Source organism: Pleurodeles waltl, chromosome 8 (assembly GCF_031143425.1).
Source record: "Pleurodeles waltl isolate 20211129_DDA chromosome 8, aPleWal1.hap1.20221129, whole genome shotgun sequence".
Taxonomy (NCBI): domain Eukaryota; kingdom Metazoa; phylum Chordata; class Amphibia; order Caudata; family Salamandridae; genus Pleurodeles; species Pleurodeles waltl.
This window is the reverse complement of record NC_090447.1, coordinates 750666150-750685342: the sequence shown is the minus strand read 5'-3', so window position 1 is coordinate 750685342 and position 19193 is coordinate 750666150. Positions and strand designations below refer to the sequence as shown.

Here is a 19193-nt window from a genome sequence, read left to right as displayed (position 1 = left end):
AATTTGTTTTAATCCTAACATTTTCACAGCTTTTTTGGCAGCAGCAATCAGAGAATAAGCGTGTCTGAGAAGAGTTTACTGTATATTCCAGTTGTTTCCCCTCAGTTTAGACAGATGAAAAGCCCCCCTGACACCCAGATCAGCAATATTAACACTTAACAGTGAACATCATGTACATCTTTTTCATCAAAACATCTTATGTTCAGGTCAGGTATATTTCAATTAAGGCTCACATTATCTTTGAATTCCATAGATTGTCAAAGATTGCAATGTCTTGGGACAAAACAGTGATGTGACAACAGTTACAAATACTCTCTCTAAAAGGGTGGCAGAAGGTGCTGAAACCTTCATTGTCTAGAAACTCAACGCATTTTTAATCGGCAATACATTATACAATAATCTGGACAAAACGCACAACAAAGCCTATTTCAAATCAGTTGCTATCATTTGTTTTGCTGCTAGTGGGCTCTGCACACCGGAAGTCGAGCCATCTTTAAAAATTCCTTCAAGAATGATTGGCCAATGTCCTTGCCTAGCAACACAATCAGCAAGTAATTTTTTTTTGTTTTTTAGAGGTGGGGAGCGACCCCTTAGGCAAGAGTCGCTCCCCTAAGGGGCAAATTATATTTTGGCCATTTCTGCCCCCCTTGGGGGCAGATCAGCCTATTTTATGAGGCCAATCTGCCCCCAAGGGGTGCAGGAACCACTAGACACCAGGTCGTTTTTTTTAGTTTTTTTTTTAGGTGAATTTCACGTAAGGGGAGCGACCCCTTAGGCAAGGGTCGCTCCCTGGGGGAAGGGGAGAGGTCAAATTTATTTTAGGCCATTTCTTCCCCCCCCCGGGGGCACATCGGCCTATTGTTATTAGGCCGATCTTTTTTTATACTTGTGCATAAGGGGAGCGGCCCCTTGGGCAAGGGTCCCCCCCACCCCACAGGGGCAAAATATTTTTAGGCCTTTTCCACCCCCTCTCCCTCCCCCAGGGGCAGATCAGCCTATTATAATTAGGCTGATCTGCCCCCGGGGGGGGGGGGGGGGGGGGGAGAAACCCCTAGACACCAGGGATATATTTTTGTTTATGTTTACTTTTGTTTTTTAAATATGGGGAGCGACCCCTTAGGCAAGGGTCGCTCCCCTGGGGGGCAAATTGTATTTAGACTATTTCTGTCCCCCTTGGGGGCAGAAACCACTAGGCACTGGGGATTTCTTTTTTTTTTTTTTGCACCAAGGGTCGCTCCCCTTTTGTGGGGGAGAGGGGATTAATTTTAGGCCATTTCTGCTCCTCTTGGTGGCAGATTGGCCTATTTCTATTAGGCCGATCGGGGACAGAAACCACTTAGGCACCAGGGATTGGTGTGTATGTGTGTGTTTTGTTTGGGGGGCAACCCCTTGGGTAAGGGTCGCTCCCCATGGGGGCACATTACTGTTGGCGATATCTGCCCCCCTTGGGGACAGATTGGCCTATTGTTGGAAGGCCCATCTGCCCTAAGGGGGGCAGAAAGCCCACCAGAGACCAGGGAAGATTGTTTTTCCCCAAATAAGAGGGTGGGGGTATGGCCATCCCCCACCCCAAATAACTGAGGCCAAAGTTGTCCTGCCCACCAGTGGGCAGATGGGGAAATTACCCCTGGGGGGCAGAAAGCCTACCAGATGCCAGGGAATTAACAAAAATTTGGTGGGGTTGTGGCTACCGACCAGTAAGGGCCTGGTTATGCCCCCACCCCAACTGAAGGGGGTAACAGTCTTTTAGCTCTTCCCCACACACTAAAACATCTTATCCCATGGCAAGCATGAGGACATTTGATTATTTTGGGTTTTGGTTTTACATTTGGGCCATAAGAGCTTGGCTAACTATCAAAATCGTCCCACTTGGAATGGTGAGGGCTGCACTTTATGGACTTTGGGACGCTGCCATGTAGAAAAATCCACAAGATCTAGACACATCTGAAAACTAAGCATCTGGGTGATTCAAGGGTGGTGTGCTTCACATGCACCCACACCATTTTCTTACCCACAATGCCCTGCAAACCTCCAACTTTGCTGGAAATCACACATTTTTCCCACATTTCTGTGATGGAACCTTCCGGAATCCACAACATTGCTACCACCCAGCATTGTCTCATCTATACCAATTAAAATTCTGCTGCATTTGTCAGCATAACATTTTTTTTCTTCAAACTGCCCTTTTGGACCCACTTTGGTTCCCATTCAATTTCAACATGTTTTTGGCTCTTCCCTGTCACAAGCACTTGGCCCACCTACACAAGTGAAGTATAATTTTTACTGGGAGACTGTGGGGAACATTGGGTGGTAGGAAATTTGTCCCGGTGCGGTGATCCCACACAGAAATATGGGAAAAATTTGTTTTTTTCAAGCTAAATTTGAGGTGTGCTGAAGATTCTGGGTAAGAAAACATTGGGGGATCCACGCAAGTCACACCTCCCTGGACTCCCTCGGGTGTCTAGTTTTCAGAAATGTCTGGGTATGGTAGGTTTCCCTAGATGGCTGCTGAGCCCAGGACCAAAAACGCAGGTGCCCCCTGCAAAAACAGGTAGTATTGTATTTGATAATTTTGATGTGTCCAGATAGTATTTTGGGGCATTTCCTTTCACAGGCAGTAGGCCTGCCCACAAAAGTGAGGTACCATTTTTATCAGGAGACTTGGGGGAACGCTGGGAGGAAGGAAATTTGTTGCTCCTCTCACATTCCAGAACTTTCTGTCACTGAAATGTGAGGAAAAAGTGTTTTTGGGCCAAATTTTGAGGTTTGCAAAGGATTCTGGAAAACAGAACCTGGTCCGAGCCCCACAAGTCACCCCATCTTGGATTCCCCTATGTGTCTAGTTTTTTAAAAATGCGCAGGTTTGCTAGGTTTCCCTAGGTGCCGGCCGAGCTAGAGGCCAAAATCCACAGCTAGGCACTTTGCAAAAAACAGTACTCCTTTTTTGGGAAAATTTGATGTGTCCACATTGTGTTTTGGGGCATTTCCTGTTGCGGGCGCTAGGCCTATCCACACAAGTGAGGTGCCATTTTTATTGGGAGACTTGGGGGAACGCTGGGTGGAAGGAAATGTGTGGCTCCTCTCAGATTCCAGAACTTTCTGTCACCGAAATGAGAGGAAAAAGTGTTTTTGTGGCCAAATTTTGAGGTTTGCAAAGGATTCTGGGTAACAGAACCTGATCAGAGCCCCACAAGGCACCCCATCTTGGATTCCCCTAGGTGTCTTGTTTTAAAAAAATGCTTGGGTTTGGTAGGTTTCCCTAGGTGCCGGCTAAGCTAGAGGCCAAAATCTACAGCTAGGCACTTTGCAAAAAACATGTCAGATTTCAATGTAAAAATGTGATGTGTCCATGTTGTGTTTCCTGTCTCGAGCATTAGGCCTACCCAAGCAAGTGAGGTACCATTTTTATCGGGAGACTTGGGGGAACACAGAATAGCAAAACAAGTGTTAATGCCCCTTGTCTTTCTCTACATTTTCTCCTTCCAAATGTAAGACAGTGTGTAAAAAATACGTCTATTTGAGAAATGCCCTGTAATTCACATGCTAGTATGGGCACCCCGGAATTCAGAAATGTGCAAATAACCACTGCTTCTCAACACCTTATCTTGTGCCCATTTTGTAAATACAAAGATTTTCTTGATACCAATTTCTCACTTTTTATATTTCACCAAATTATTTGCTGTATGCCAGATATACAAAGAAAACATGTTGCAAGGTGCATCTCCTTTATTGGCTCTGAGTACCTAGAGTTCTTGATGAACCTACAAGCTCTATATATCCCCGCAACCAGAAGAGACCAGCAGACAAAGCAGTATATTGCTTTAAAAAATCTGACATCGCAGGAAAAAGTTACAGAGTAAAACGTGGAGAAAAATGGCTGTTTGTTTCACCTCAATTTCAATATTCTTTTATTTCAGCTGTTATTTTCTGTAGGAAACACTTGTAGGATCTACACAAATTACCCCTTTGCGAATTCAGAATTTTGTCTACTTTTCAGAAATGTTTAGCTTTCTGGTATCTAGTATTGGTTTCACACCCATTTCTGTCACTAACTGGAAGGAGGCTGAAAGCACAAAAATAGTAATAATGGGGTATGTCCCAGTAAAATGCCAAAATTGTGTTGAAAAATGTGGTTTTCTAATTCAAGTCTGCCAATTCCTGAAAGCTGGGAAGATGGTGATTTTAGCACCGCAAACCCTTTGTTGATGCCATTTTCGGGTAGAAAACCACGGGCATTCGTCTGCAGCCCTTTTTTCCCATTTAAAAAAAATAATAAAAAAATAAAAATTCACTGTATTTTGGCTAATTTCTTGGTCTCCTTCAGGGGAACCCACGAAGTCTGGGTACCTCTAGAATCCCTAGGATGTTGGAAAAAAAGGACGCAAATTTGGCATGGGTAGCTTATGTGGAGAAAAAGTTATAAGGGCCTAGGCGCGAACTGCCCCAAATAGCCAAAAGAAGGCTCGGCACAGGCGGGGAAAAGGCCTGGCAGCGAAGGGGTTAACAGCTTGATTGTAGGGCTCATCCTGAAATGCCTTTAGCTATGCCAGAATGTTCTTTCTTTCTTTACAGGATTCTTTTTGTGGTTCTCTTTAGCTAGGGAAAGGAAAATTGTTTGTATTGGATTGCGGATAGTGGGGCCTGAAAGGAAGAGCCTGGCAGCAAGTGTGGAGACTAAATGGCGAGACGACCACTCATGTTCATCACGTATCAAGAATCCTAGATGTTCAAGGCTGCAGGTACTGTCTCAGTTTCTCTGCAATGGGAAACCTGAGGGATGTTGCAAATGCTCATCACGAGTAATGAATTGATTTATTCCTGGTGGTGTGGGAAAAATTACGAACCTTGCTGAAGCTTCTGTTGTTTTAATTGGTGTTCAGCTAGTGTGTTAGGCAGATTCCCTTTAGACCTAAAGAAGTGCAGACCTTTCTGCTTTTCTTTATCTTTGCAAGTATAAAGCTTGATGCTAACACATTCCTTTTTCTCAAACACGTCCACAGAACTGTTTGCTATGCTGAAACCTTCCCAACTCCCTAATTAGAGCTGTGATTAGAAGATCTTATAATTACCCTATATTTAGGAGTGAGAAGGGAAGTTTCTTTATGCAACACCTATTCCTTATACTCAGCGTCTGTATTGCTGTGACTGGGATTATTCTGCATCTTATTTTTGTTACAGCTGAATGTATTAGGATACTTTCTTCAGCCTGCCAGCTGTTTGGCAGTATCTTTTGAACTTATTCTTGGCATGTCTAAATACTGAATTGATTAATACCGAAACAAATACCGTTAACTACACTTGATGAATTCTGATCTTTACTGTGGAGTCATATTGGCTTCACAAGTCTGAAGTGTATTGTTGATGTATACTGTCTTACAGTGCTTCAAGTGAACCAACAAAGGTCCTATACCCAATAAAAGAGATCTCTGACGATTACACTAAGAGACTGCAGTATGCTTTCCTGCACACTCTAAGGAGCACACTGGCTACTTTGGAGATAATGAAACCTATCTGACTTGTTAATTATGGGGGTAAAGCCTCTGTGATAGAGCAAAAAGTAATGATAAAGGCGACCACAGCCCTGTCTTGTGCCTCTGGTCGGGGACAAGAATCTCTGTACACAAGTTTCTAGAGCCACATAACTAGTGCATATACATCGCTGAGTAAGAAGACCTACTCCTGCCCTTGCAAGCATGTATTTCTGTAAAGATTAGTTCACATGATTGAACACTTTTCAACCTAGACGAAAAACATAACCACAGGATTTTTCCTATGAAATCAGTACTCTCAATATTACAGAACGTTTGTCAGTTTGTAGCGAATCTAGATTGGTCTGTATTAATCCAAAAGGACATATGGGATTCCATCCTGTTAGCCCAGATTTGATGTAGCTCTTGAAGTCTAATTTAAGTAATGGCTATACTCCACAATAGGTACAATTTTCCTTAAGCTTACATGGTTTTGAAATGAGAGTTAGATTAGCTTATTCCATTGAAGGTGCCATTTCTCTACAATTCTGAAAGCAACTATGAACACTTAAGGTGCCAGAACTGAAGAAAGACCCCCAACAAATTAATTGGTGAGACCATCAGATACCGGTGCTTTATTAGGCTGTAGATTCTTAACAGTTCTTTCTATTTCTGTATCAGAAATATCACCGTCTAGATCATGTCATTCCATTTCTTAAAAAACAGACAGCTATTTGTTGCAATCAAAGATGAATACTCAAAGGTTTTAAAAGACGTAGGTTTATCAGCTTATTTGTAGGTTACAGCTAAAGCCCCACCAGGAGCAGCATCCTGCCGCTCAGCCCTTCTCACTTCAACTGTCCACTCACCCAACCACAAACACTGTCAACAGTCCAACCATACAATGACCTCACTCAGTGGCTGAACAGCATGGAACATTAAGGTAGTGGGGAGAATGTATAAGACAGCATGAGGCCAGAACACATCTCCCCACTTCTGAAAACAAAGAAATATTCAACAGAACAGAAAAAGGCAAAACACCCCCATCAACCGTCCTTCAAAATTATGAGCACCACCCCATCGAAATTAACAGAACAGGATAACAAACACTCTCTGCTTAACTTCAATACTCCAATGGGATGTAAGATGCTAAAAACACAGTTAATCAATACATTCTACAAATTCAGAGGCCACAACACATCTCCCCCTTAAGAAAACAATTCAATATTCAACAGAACAGAAAAAGGCAAAACACCCCCATCTACCATCCTTCAAAATTATGAGTACCACCCCATTGAAATAAATAGAACAGGTTAACAAACACTCTCTCTGCTTAACTTCAATACTCCAATGGGATGTAGGATGCCAAAACACAGTTAATCAATACATTCCACAAATTCACAATACGAGCGAACAGATAACTCAAAACTTCCCTGCTCACCCAACATAGAACACTAACAACATGTTTCCCCTCCACATCACGCACACTATGACAGGGCCAGCCCCTTGCCTTCCATAACTCAACACTCAGGAGGACTACAGTTTCTTTCACCTACCCTGCATTGGAGTGTAATCAAATACCCACATCACCATACATCTAAACAGAACCAGGGTTTCACCTACCCTGTACTGCATTGGGGCGCAACCACGTACACTCATCACCCTATGCTGAAACAGGACCAGGGTTTCACCTACCCTCTACTAAATTGGGATGTAGCCACTTAACACTGGGCCTAAAATCCTGTCTTCACATCCTTAACCCTCTAAGAAGGATTGGCACATATCACTGGGGAGTACCCCCCTTAACACTGGGCTTAACACACTGCCCCCACTTCCTTAACCCCATAGGAAAGATTGATACATATCACTAGATGTACTCCCCTTAACATTGGGCTTAAAGACTTCCCCCACATCCTTAACCCCATAGGAAGGATTGACATCACTGGGGGGTACCCCATTAACACTGAGCTTAACACACCTCCCCCCACATCCTTAACCCCTTAGGAAGGATGGTCAAAAACATGATCCCAAATACAGACCAAGATACTGTTTTGTTTTCACTAATGACTGAGGTGACGAAAATCTCTGGAATGCACTTCTCAGTTCAAAGAAGACATTTATTATTACTTGATCACGAGGCTCCTAAATAGGAGATTAGTAGGTCGAAAGCACAAGTTTACCAATAGTCACAGCAATGAAAGGAAAATATACCACAATGATTCTCAACTGCAATGTACACAGCAAATATATGTGATTATATTATAGCATAATTGCAAAGCAAAGAATAAAGTAAAAATTCATCACCGTAGGGCGTGCCAAGCTCTTCATCTTTCTCATGCCAGCAAGAAGATGACCCTGTTCATCTGCAAGAAAGAGATATCCACCATCACGGGACAAGTATGTGTCAGGCATTCGACATCTAATCCTGACCGTGGTCTTGGAAATTCCCCGCTACTGAGCAGGGCCACCTTTTTATATCTTAAAGAACTGAAAGTGCTTTCTGGACAAAACCCCTCCCATGAAAGAGAAATATTCAAACATGCTTGCTACTGTAGGTCAGAGTTGGAAGGAAAAGCGTTGAGAGCTGGCCACCACCTCAAGGCTCTTCTCCTCAGGCCGAACCGTTCCCTGCACTGAAAAAGCATGTACATTCTTATGTTCACTGACTAACTGTTCGGTGAGAAGGAACACGAAAAACAAGCACAGTTTGCCATGTGGAAAAACTAAGCTCAACTGCAATGTCCAACACCACGATAAAGTCAACAGGCAGCTAAACTGAATACAAAATGTAATCTGCAATTGGTGAACACTGAACAACTAATCCCAATGCAAAGTGGTGCAACACAAAGTCAGTGGTCAAAAACACTTATTTTCATTACAGATACTAGTATCACAACATTAAAATGTCACTCTGCATGTGGCTCTAGCATCCAACCTTAAATTATACGTCTCTAAAATCAAGCATCTCCATTCAAACGTGGAACTGCCATGTCTATCCAAGAATTGTATCTTTTGCACTCTGCATGTGGCTCTAGCATCCAACCTCAAATTATAAGTCTCTAAAATCAAGCATGGCTTTAAAACTTCAGCCCAATATGCACACACAAAATATGGTAAGCAAAATTTAATGTTAAAATAGCAATTGGGCGCACCTCCAATGCATAACATACATGCCATAGTGCAACAACTTTAAAACACTTTAGTAATGGCATAACATTTCTCAATTCAATACAGCATTAAAAATTAATTTCAGCAGGTTCAAGCACTGTCAGCATAAACATAACATTACTCAATGGAACCCAACACATCTTTAAGTATAGCAGCGTTGAAAAATACACTCAAGCAATGAATGGTATTGAGTAATATGCACATGACAGTACATCTAAAGTTGAATTAATCTCAGGAATAGTCAAATACTCCACACTGGTGAGTGTCTTCTCACCCGAATACACTGGCACTGTACATTTTATTCCATTTAAATGCACGCATAGTTCTATATCCTTGTTCGAAAAATTGGCACACATGCTCTCCACTGCACACAAGCTGTTCCCATGTGCCAGGTCAGCGCTTTAGTCTTCATCTCAGAAAACTTCCTGGAAACAGATCAGCTAGCCAATTACCTCTTTTACAATATAGAGGGCGGGGAAACTCAGCAACCCAGTCAACAGGAAGACTGTAACTGTTATTCACAATGTGTGCCCTTAAGCACAGCACTTGAAGTGGCTGCTGCGCAGGTTCACTGATCACTCTTCAGATAGTGTTTAAATGGTGACACCAGTTGTTCCTCCAACTGATGTTCCACTAGGTTGCCAAATCTTCAGTGCCATACATTTTTAACTCTGTACACACGCAGTTCAAAAGTCTATTTCCTCAATATACCCAGTCCATACAAGCAGGTACAACAGGTCTGGCTCCATGCACAGCTGAGCAGACCACCTTCTCAATCTGCAGGCCACTTCACTTCCTGCGCACCTAGTAGATTAAACAGCTTGCCTTGAAGTGAAACAGGTCACATGCTCTCTAACTTCTGTTGAGTACTGGCTGTCTGGTAGAAAAGACACTGGTGGGGCTTCCAGGGCGTTCTTCTTCACTTACATCTTCATTTTCTTTTGCATCATATTTTTCTCTTAGATTTTCAATCTATCTTCTCTGTTCCAATTGGATTATCTAGGTTGAGACTTTAGTGGCTATATACATCACAACATGTCTTGCTTGATCCCATTTATACCAAGCTTTCTTGAATGCTCAGGCATTTAATATTGTCAAAGGGTGTTTTAATACTTGGGAGGAGAAAAAAGTCCTCACATCAAATACAGAAATCCTTTGCTATAACAAATATAAAGTCTTTATTTGCAAACAATTGGGTTTTCTCTCTAAATCAAATGACATGGAACCATGTTGGTGGCGCCCAGTGCAGCGGTCTTTTTTGGCACCCCCACCAGTCCACGGAGTTCCTCACTGCCACTCTCCAACAGTCCCCTCATCCCTCCATAGTCTCTCATTGACATATATATATTTTTTTTTAAAGAGCTACTCATAGTTCACTCACACTCAGATTTGTGGTCTGCATTCTTTGCAGCACGCACATGATCCTCTGCGCTACTTTCTGATGAGTCAAATCGGACACTAGACAAAAATTCTATCACTCACAAGATTTGTGGTCTGCATTCTTTGCAGAACGCACATGATCCCTCTGCGCTACTTTCTGATGAGTCAAATCGGACACTAGACAAAACTTCTAGCACTCACCAGCAGTAACATTAATCACCAGAGTTATCTTGACATTTTTACTGTTGCCTGACTCTGCTTGGCACACAAAGACAGACAGTGCTTTTAAACCCATAAATTATTTTTAAACAGAGCGCCCACACCTAAGTCAGCACCAGGAACAGCTGCACCGTTCGCACCGCCCTAAAGCTGACCCTGCTTAGGCCAATGCTGGCAATATTTCTACATCTCCATTCAAACATGGAACTGCCATGCATATCCAAGAATTGTATCTTTTGCAGTCTGTGGAACAATGATAATAGATTGGATTGCTAGATCACAACAAGCATTGGCAAAGCCAATAGGTCTTACAGACGGTGAGCTACTGGTTTTGGCAATCGGGTGGAAGTGGGTAATGGAGGGGCGATGTTTGGGTAATAGGATATTTTAAAAAGTCGCTAAGTGACCAGCGTAGACTGCTTCATAGTTTGTGTTTTTTTTTTGTTTTTTTTTACTTCACAGAGAGGGAAAAAGAAACATGGATGGAAGTTAGGGAGGGTGTTAGGAAGGAGGAGAAACAGGGATGGAAGGACAAGTAAGAAGGGGGAGAGGAACCTGCATGGGGACAAGTAGAGATGGCAAAAAGAAAGCGCTATTAAGCGGCCAGTGCTGATTGTGTGTAGTGCTTTAAAAAAAAAAGGAGATAGTACCTGAATGACAAAACAAGCAGCGGCTGGCCAGTGTCGGAACACTAATTACATTTATTTAATCTGCGCTTGGTCCATGCGCCACCAAAAAGCAAATTAGAAAACTGCAAAGAAGAATCTCAACGCTGCAAATGAATGGTAAGTAATTGGCTGGTTCCAAGCCCCTTACAGAACACAAGAGTCTCGGTAGCGAAAGTGCATGCTCACGCAGGAGAGACCTAAAAATAAATCTTAATTGCACACATCCTGTAAATAGACAATACAAATTTGAAATTGGTCAATTTCAATCAAATACTTTGAACGCGCCTTAATGGAAAGCCTGCCAAAAAATTATTCATTCTCCTTAATATATTGCATTCGTAAACATCAGTAGAGAGTAACAAAGCACAGAGTCTACTTCCTTATGTCTAATTCTTGAAAATAATGAAAAGAACAATTAAATACACTTTGCTGCTTGGCTAAATACACACTTTTCATATTAGACTGACAGCACTGCTTTCTGGTGCAATTCAGTTGCAGGGGCCAGACCAAAAGTAATGCACATGTATCACCATCAAAATAAACGGATTTATTGAATCTGAAGCATCTGCACACCAATCCATGATCAATGTTTATTTCAGCTAAAACAATCCACAATAAAAAAAAATCACAATATTTCACCATAATGTAAATACAATTTAAATAACATTAAAAATAAAGTGTAATATCTTTAAGATTTTCAAATTAATTATCAGCAATGCCACATGAGTAAAGACTTAATAGCCTGCATAATGGAGACATTTTTGCAGTAGATGATAGCACCAGTAACAAGCGCCTTAACTATCAGCACGTCCTAGAGATATAAACTACCAAACACAATAAAGTCAACATACAGTTTTCTGAGGATGCAGAAGACTGACAACGGGTAGTCTATAAGTCAGCAGTAGTAAAGTTAATCAGGCCTTACCAACGCAGAGAGGGCCTCTTACATCTCTCATACACCTGATCAATGACTGTTTCTATTTAAGGTCATTCAGCCAGAGTACAGGTTCCACCAAGCAATACAATATATATCCGAATCAACCAACTAGCAGTTCTCAAAGCAGTAATATGCCTAAAAACCTCATTAAACAAGACGTGTAAAAAAATTCATGCAAGACATCTCAAGCTTCTGGATATATTTTACTTATTACAGAAGGCTGAACCGCCAATATAAGTAGAACGCTATGACACAAAAGCTATTGGTTAGCTATAGCACCTAAACAAACCGCACATGGATCCTTATAACAGCCAGTTACAGGTAGAACTATACTAGCCTTACGCGGACCAACAGAACGCTGCCAGAGTACACAGGTGGCCTGTGAGCAGTACCAGAGGAGTATGGACCTCTTTTGTACTTTGGTCTTTATCTTAACAGGTCACTTCTTCCTATCACATGTTTTAGGTAAAGTGGATAGAAAATTAAGAAATGAATGAAGGTTCTGGAGCATGATTACTGGAAACACAAAGAGGAGACCTGAATGGCCTGATTCGAAACGCTATTTATACCTGTAATCGAACCCAGTAATGCTCGATTAAGACCTGGAAAAGTACACTCACAAGGCATAACTGGCTTTACTGTGTCTTAAATGCATGGCACAGCTCTGTACACATTAGCAAACCTAACGTAAAGAATGTTGATTGAGATATTCAAGGTGGGCACTATGACCCCTTCATATCCCTTGAGGAGCATGACCTTAAAGGGGGCCACTTCTTAGCACACATGATGAAGGTGCCACACTCTTTAAGCCAACTTACTAAACATGGTTAGGGGTTGCCCACATCTGTCCAACATCTGGAATAAAGTATTACACCTTTCTTCTCAAAGGCTGGGTCTCTTAAAGCACTCAAAAGCTAATAGGGTTGTATTCCCATTTCTTGATTGGTCTCTCCTGCTTGTCAAGAGAGCTGTAGCCTTGAAATGGAACGGTGTTCCACCCCCTCCTCCCCTTAATACAGCAGTGGCTGGGTGCGAAACTGAGAACAGCAGAGGCTGAGAGTATGGTGTTGCACAATCAGGAGGCTAGAAACAAACACCCTATAGTGAGCTGCTTGGACGAAATGAAATGTTGAAACTAAGGCGAACCATAAAAGATAAAAGACCCCCATCTAATCTACTAGCAGGTAGTCCTATGCAGTTCATAACTTCCGACTATGCTGTGCCTCCCTGGCTTCGTGCCCCTGTATTCAGCCCAACAATGCCCAATTACACTCCACCTTGCTCCTCTACCCCCTTACTTGGCAGGAGTCCAAGGGGAATGGGGATCCCAGGTTCACTACTGAATGATGGCTTTGGTACTCCCTCTCCTACACTGCTGCCTAATATCCTAAGCCACTTACCACTATGTTCCAGTCTCACAACTGATGTGGTTTCTACCATTATTGTAGTGCCTGCATGTGATGCTTTTATTCCAACAGTCTCGCTTGTTCACTATATTTTGACTTTTATGTTTCTTTCTTATTCTCTGCATTGTTGGGTTATGTTGCACCTGACAAACTGTGGACTATCTTTTGTCAGCTTAAAGCTCATATTATTCGTTTCATTATTACATCTTTACTGTCCCATATGGTGCAGGCAATATGGCACCCTGCTTGTTATAAGTTATCGAAAACTTAATAAAAATGGTTTTAAAAAGTAGAAAGTTGGGTCATTGTAAGTAACACATTAAGGGCATAATTTAGTGTTTTGGTACCCCTTAATACAAGTGTATTAGGGAGTGATGCACTTGTAATAAGGTGGCCGGAATATCCATTATGTTTATGAAGGAGTACCCATCTGCCAAACTCAATCAAGCCCTCAGTGTCTCTCAGAAGTGGCTGGTATTCAGATTCAAACTTGTTTTTATATATGTAATTTGTTGTATTCAAACGTTTTAGGAAGCAGATATCATCCCTAAAAATTTTTTTTTTTAAAGCTCAGAATAAAATAAATCCTAAAACCATCACATTTATTCTATAGCTATCGAAATGCTCAACCAACAGTATCAATTCATTATGATTACAGCTGTTCAAAACTGCATACATTAGATTTGGTCTGGACAATGTTTATGACACGACTGGACACAAGCTGTAGAACTTTGTCCTTGCACCTCAAACTATACAACTCGATAAAATACGTTCAACAAACTGTGTGTATAGAACAACAATATTTCATTCAATTTAGTCACAAAAATTATCCAAAAGTGACAAAAGGAATTAAATGAAATCGAGAGAGAGCCAGCAGCAGATGTTGACATCGCGTTCTATGGAATTTAAAGGAAGCTTATGAAAAGACTTGAAATGACTGACAAGTTGTTGATGCCTTTCAGTTGGCCTCGAATGGCCAGCAGTTACAACACACTTGAGTGATGGCAGTCAAACCATCTGCCAATATGTAAAAGCTTGCGGTGTTCCTGGAATTACTAAGGAGCCATGAAGTAATAGTTTATCTTTGCATCTACAATAGTGCGATCATCAGGTACATCAATTACGTTTTGAGAGCTTCAATTAACTTCAAGAACACACACTGACCTTTTTCGTCTGGGTCATATAAATACTGCCCAAGACCTTCTGATAGACTATTAACTTATTTCATTATTTATTATCTTTCAAACTGATCAGGCTACAACATGTAGAAATTGAATGCAATAGAACAGTGTCTGTTTGTTACATCCCTTGCGGAACCAGAAATCTGGCACATTGTAGTAAAACATTTTTCTAGAATCACACATTTTAATGAGAACGAAACATATGTCAAAATCAAATAAGTTATTTGGAGTTGCGGAGGGGGTAAAAGCAAACAAAACAAGAAAATTCCACAGTGAACACATACATCACCATCAAGTACACACTGTGTCAATCACTGTCAATTTACGGGTTTTCTCTGAAGGCACCGAGTTGTGTACATTTGAAAAGGAGATTCTGCTAAAGCATTTACACTCGTATTAAACAGTTTATAAATTATTATTTGGACATTGTAAAAGCTAAATTCCAAACTCCACTCATTCGTTTACACATTTATTACTGGCACAACAAATTCAGCATTAATCACTTGGACTCAAAAAAGTATTGTCTTGGGATTAGCTGTCCTCTCTGCATATACTGACGAAATGGATATCAAACTGAAAAAAAATATATAGAGGCTGTGACCGCTTAAGTTTTGGACACCACATACCTATAGGAGGCTTTACTGGAGTTTGTAATGTAGCTGCTCAGCTGGTCCAAGTGTAGGTGGCTTATTAGCTTGGTGATGGTGTAAATCCTTTCCTTGTGGGTGGTACCCAAGGGTATAACTGGTGTGTCCACAACTGTAACTCCACTGTGTCTTTTATGCATGCAAACATTTTTTTCCAATCAGCATTTTCCATGTGACGTAATCACCAGATGTATAACAAGCCTCCCATGTCTATGGCTTCCTTCCTGAAAAGGATTTTCTTTACAACTGTTGTGTTCCATGTATCATGGCCACTACGTAGCTTTTCTGCAGAAAAGCACAGCTACAGCTATATGTTGCACAGTCTAGGCAGTCTAAGGTACCATTGTGTGTGTATCTTCTTTATGATGGACATACTCTGATGATTGAGATGCCATAGACCACAAATCCTACCATTTGACGCCCCTCAATGTTAATTTCTTAACATAAAATTTGTCTGCACCAGTAAGCCTTCTCTATAATCTATAAACCTTCTGTGGGCTCACGGGGTACTCAGACTCAATGGGATGCAAAATTAAACCAAATGAACTAATAAGCTCCATTAGAAATAGAGGGAGAAACTCGGTGTACAAGAACTCCATTGTATAGCTCTTTGATTAAAGAATTCACCATGTTTAATGAACTGTTATATTTTATGATACATTTTTTGTATCTCACTTCTTTACTGATTTTTTTTCACAAATATGTATTGGCTCTTATAATGATCTATTATTATTTATATGTGGAAGCTACCTCTTTATCATGCTGCATTTTAATGTAGCACAGACTTACAAACCATATGGAATTCTTCACACCATCACTGAGAGGAACAGGCAGTATTAACCTAGATTGAATGCCCCAGGTTTGCAACGGATGATCAATGTTTTCAACACTTTATTGAATCTTACTTTGTTAGATATGGTGCCCAGGTGAACAAAGCTATTCCAGAGTCATACTTTGAAGGATAAACACAGTGCCATAGTACGGGTAGGAGGGAAATAAGGAAGATTGCACAAGATGTGTACTCAAGATATGAACTAAAATGTGGATATCAAGTGATACTCACATGTTTGAAATTGCCAATCTGGAGATGCTGTTGCAAAAATCTGTGGTTGACATTGCAGATCACTAGGAGCTCCTTCATTTACAGCCAGGAAGAGCTACCCTAAATAAAATGATGGTGCTTCTGAGATTCTCGTACACACCACATAACTGAATTGTTCCTTGGAATGCTTTGAGAGAGCACCCATAATCCCAGGCCTGGGAAATGCTGGGTTCAAAGAAATCAGGGCTGGTGGCAAAAACAAATGTGTATTTATGAGCAACAAGTCACTGTAGAACAATAGCTGGTTTAATAAAGAGTAACAGAGGGGGAGACATCACCAGACTGGAGAAGAAGGAAATAATGGGCATTCCATGTCTAATAACTGAGCGGAGGAGGGAGAAAGCAGTCTGCAAGGCCCCAGTCTGCAGAAAATGTGCAAGGAAAAATACCAAGAAGAGACGTGTTCCCAGGCGTCAGATGGGGGTATTCGCCCATAAGTGCAACCTCCTATACCGGAAGGCAGATAACTCTTGGAGCACACAAAAAAAAAAAAAGAGGTTGAGGCCTCATCCCGGAGGATATTTTGGGTATTCGGTGAGGCCATGGACATTTCGGGAGGGGAGGGGAAGGTAAGGTATTATCTCTGGGTACTTCCCCCAGGGTCCCTCATAACCCATACTAGCCCTCTGCTATCCAATGTATGCAAAGGCCTTTACTCTACTTCCTGTGTGGGGCATTACTTCCTGTCTGGGCACAACATAAAACCCCAGGGTGTCATGATTCAAAAAAGGTGCAAGGGGTGCCTTTGGTTTACAAGTGACGGCTCTCTTAGCCAGAAGGAGGCCGAGATTTAGGAAACGTGTTGCAGCCCTGAGACTTTTCAGGTGCTGAAAAGTCTTCAGTGCGCAAGTTTCCCTGGAGGATTGTAAAGGTATTCGGGTACAACTGGACGAGGCACAGAAGATTTAGTTCCAGGAAGGAGAAAAAGGAAGGCACCCAACTCCAGAGCATGTGCTGAAAGGCAACATCAGGGACAAGAAGCAGTAGCTGCTAGAAAAAGCTTATTAATTTTGTCAGGGGAGAAGTAAGCCCGGTGCAAAATAAAGAATTAAATTAATTAGAACCTGGCATTCCAAGAGATGGCATGTAAGGATCACAACACCCTTGCCCATTCCTTTTTATGGATTATCCTACTAAACTCAGCTTCCTAAGAACTGTGTTAGGATACTTCAGCGATCAACATATGAAGGAGAAAATGACTATCAACATATCAAACTATTATGAAGCAGCCTTACTTAATCAAATAAACACAGTGAATAAATAGCAGACATACAAACCCTTAGATGATTCCTATCACCATAAGGAGGAGTCACTCAATCTTGTTACTCGAAAAACCTTCTTTGAGGAAAAACAACTTGTAACACTCGGAGCCCAACAAAGCATGTGTATCTGCAGCTACACATGCCATCGAACACACATATTAGGCAATAAAGGTTATCAACATGTATTATATGGTAAGGCAGTACCCCATAGTGTACCACCCATAACCACTACAGTGGTGGAATTGTGGAAAAAGCTCAATATGGAAATATGTTAAAGAAACAGGTTGGCCTAAGCCACCACTGTGGGCCGGTGCTAGAGTAAAAGCTGTAAATACCTTAGTTGGTTTCAAACATTGGTATGGTTTTTGGATACCCACACTGGGCAAGGTGTGGAAATGCAAATGTGGTTGTATTATTCATAGACTTACAGACCGAATAAGACTTAAATTAATCACAGACATTCAGGCACTTACAACTAAAATACGCACTAACCATGTGGAGAGGGCAAGATGAGGAAAAAACTGTTATTGTATTGTATTGTGATTGTATTTATATAGCGCTTACTACCCCTGACGAGGTGTCGAATCGCTTTTCGGCGAGTAGCACGCTACTACGGAACCCAAGAGGAATTACTGGTGGATTAGTATAGGGAACTATGAGTACAGTATTAGTACTATTATGAGTTAGGGAACTATGAGTACAGTATTAGTATTATTATGAGTTAATCTTAGCAGAGGATATGTGAGTTTCTTAGTTTGACTGACTACAGTAATGGAGGGATAGAGAAGGGAAGCATCCAGAAGTGTTAATTGGGAGTTTACAGTAATAGGATGAGGCTTGGGATGAGTAAAGAAGAGATGGAGTAGGGAAGAGTATGCAGAAAGGGTTAGGGAGATCATAGTAGCAGGAGGGGTTTTGGATGAGTCAAAGGTGAGATAAATGAGGGAGAATTTAGTAAGGTTGTTTGGGAGATCATGGTAGTAAACTGAGGTTTGGGATGAGCCAGATGCAACAGAGGAGGGGTGAGGATAGGCAGGGTTATTTGGAGATGAAAGTAGTAGAATGGGTTTGGGATGAGTCACAGTGGGATGGAGAATAGATTGACAAACATAGGGTAATGGGGAGACAGAGTAAAGCTTACAAGAGAGTGAATTTATATTATTTATTATTTTATGTATATATATTTGTTTTATTTAAATATTTATCATTTGAATTATATTTATAGATTGTATTTTAATTTTATTTTATTTTTTTCCTAGTACAGAAGGACTAGAGTTATAAATAAATACATATGTAAATACATAGTAAGGGAATATATGTGCAAGGAATATAATAATGGGTATAATATATTAAGAAAAGTAGTATTGTATAAACACAGACTTTCAAGATTTGTAATATCTGAAGTTAATTAAGAAGTGTACTTTTCTAACATTCATTTTCCTATCCTCAATTTTTTAATAGCGAAATGCTGATTAAACAGATAATAAAACACCTGATCATTGGGATATAAAAACGAAAGCAGGGGTTCATAAGTATCTAATATATAACAACGTATCTAGGAGCTATGCAATTACCTATAAGCATGTTAAGTATAGAATAATCAACACATATATAATATATACACTCACATATATACATACACACATGCACACACACATATACATATATATATTTAACCGTGAGTAAATATAAATTTGTTAAACAAGCTTAATGAGTATGTGTATAATTTATTATTATGAAATAGTAATGCTGCAT

General features: G+C 40.9%; 1 protein-coding gene across 5 annotated transcripts in view; it reads right to left on the bottom strand.

Annotated features, from left to right (window-relative positions):
• LOC138250278 (F-box-like/WD repeat-containing protein TBL1X) overlaps nucleotides 1-19193 on the bottom strand; it is a 690394-nt gene that overhangs the window by 289879 nt on the left and 381322 nt on the right. The window contains exon 2 of one of the 5 annotated variants that reach the window (XM_069205000.1): nucleotides 7773-7831. The exons of the other annotated variants lie outside the window; for them this stretch is intronic. The gene's annotated coding sequence lies outside the window, so the exon portion shown is untranslated. The remainder of the gene's footprint in view (nucleotides 1-7772; nucleotides 7832-19193) is intronic. 5 annotated transcript variants of the gene reach the window in all.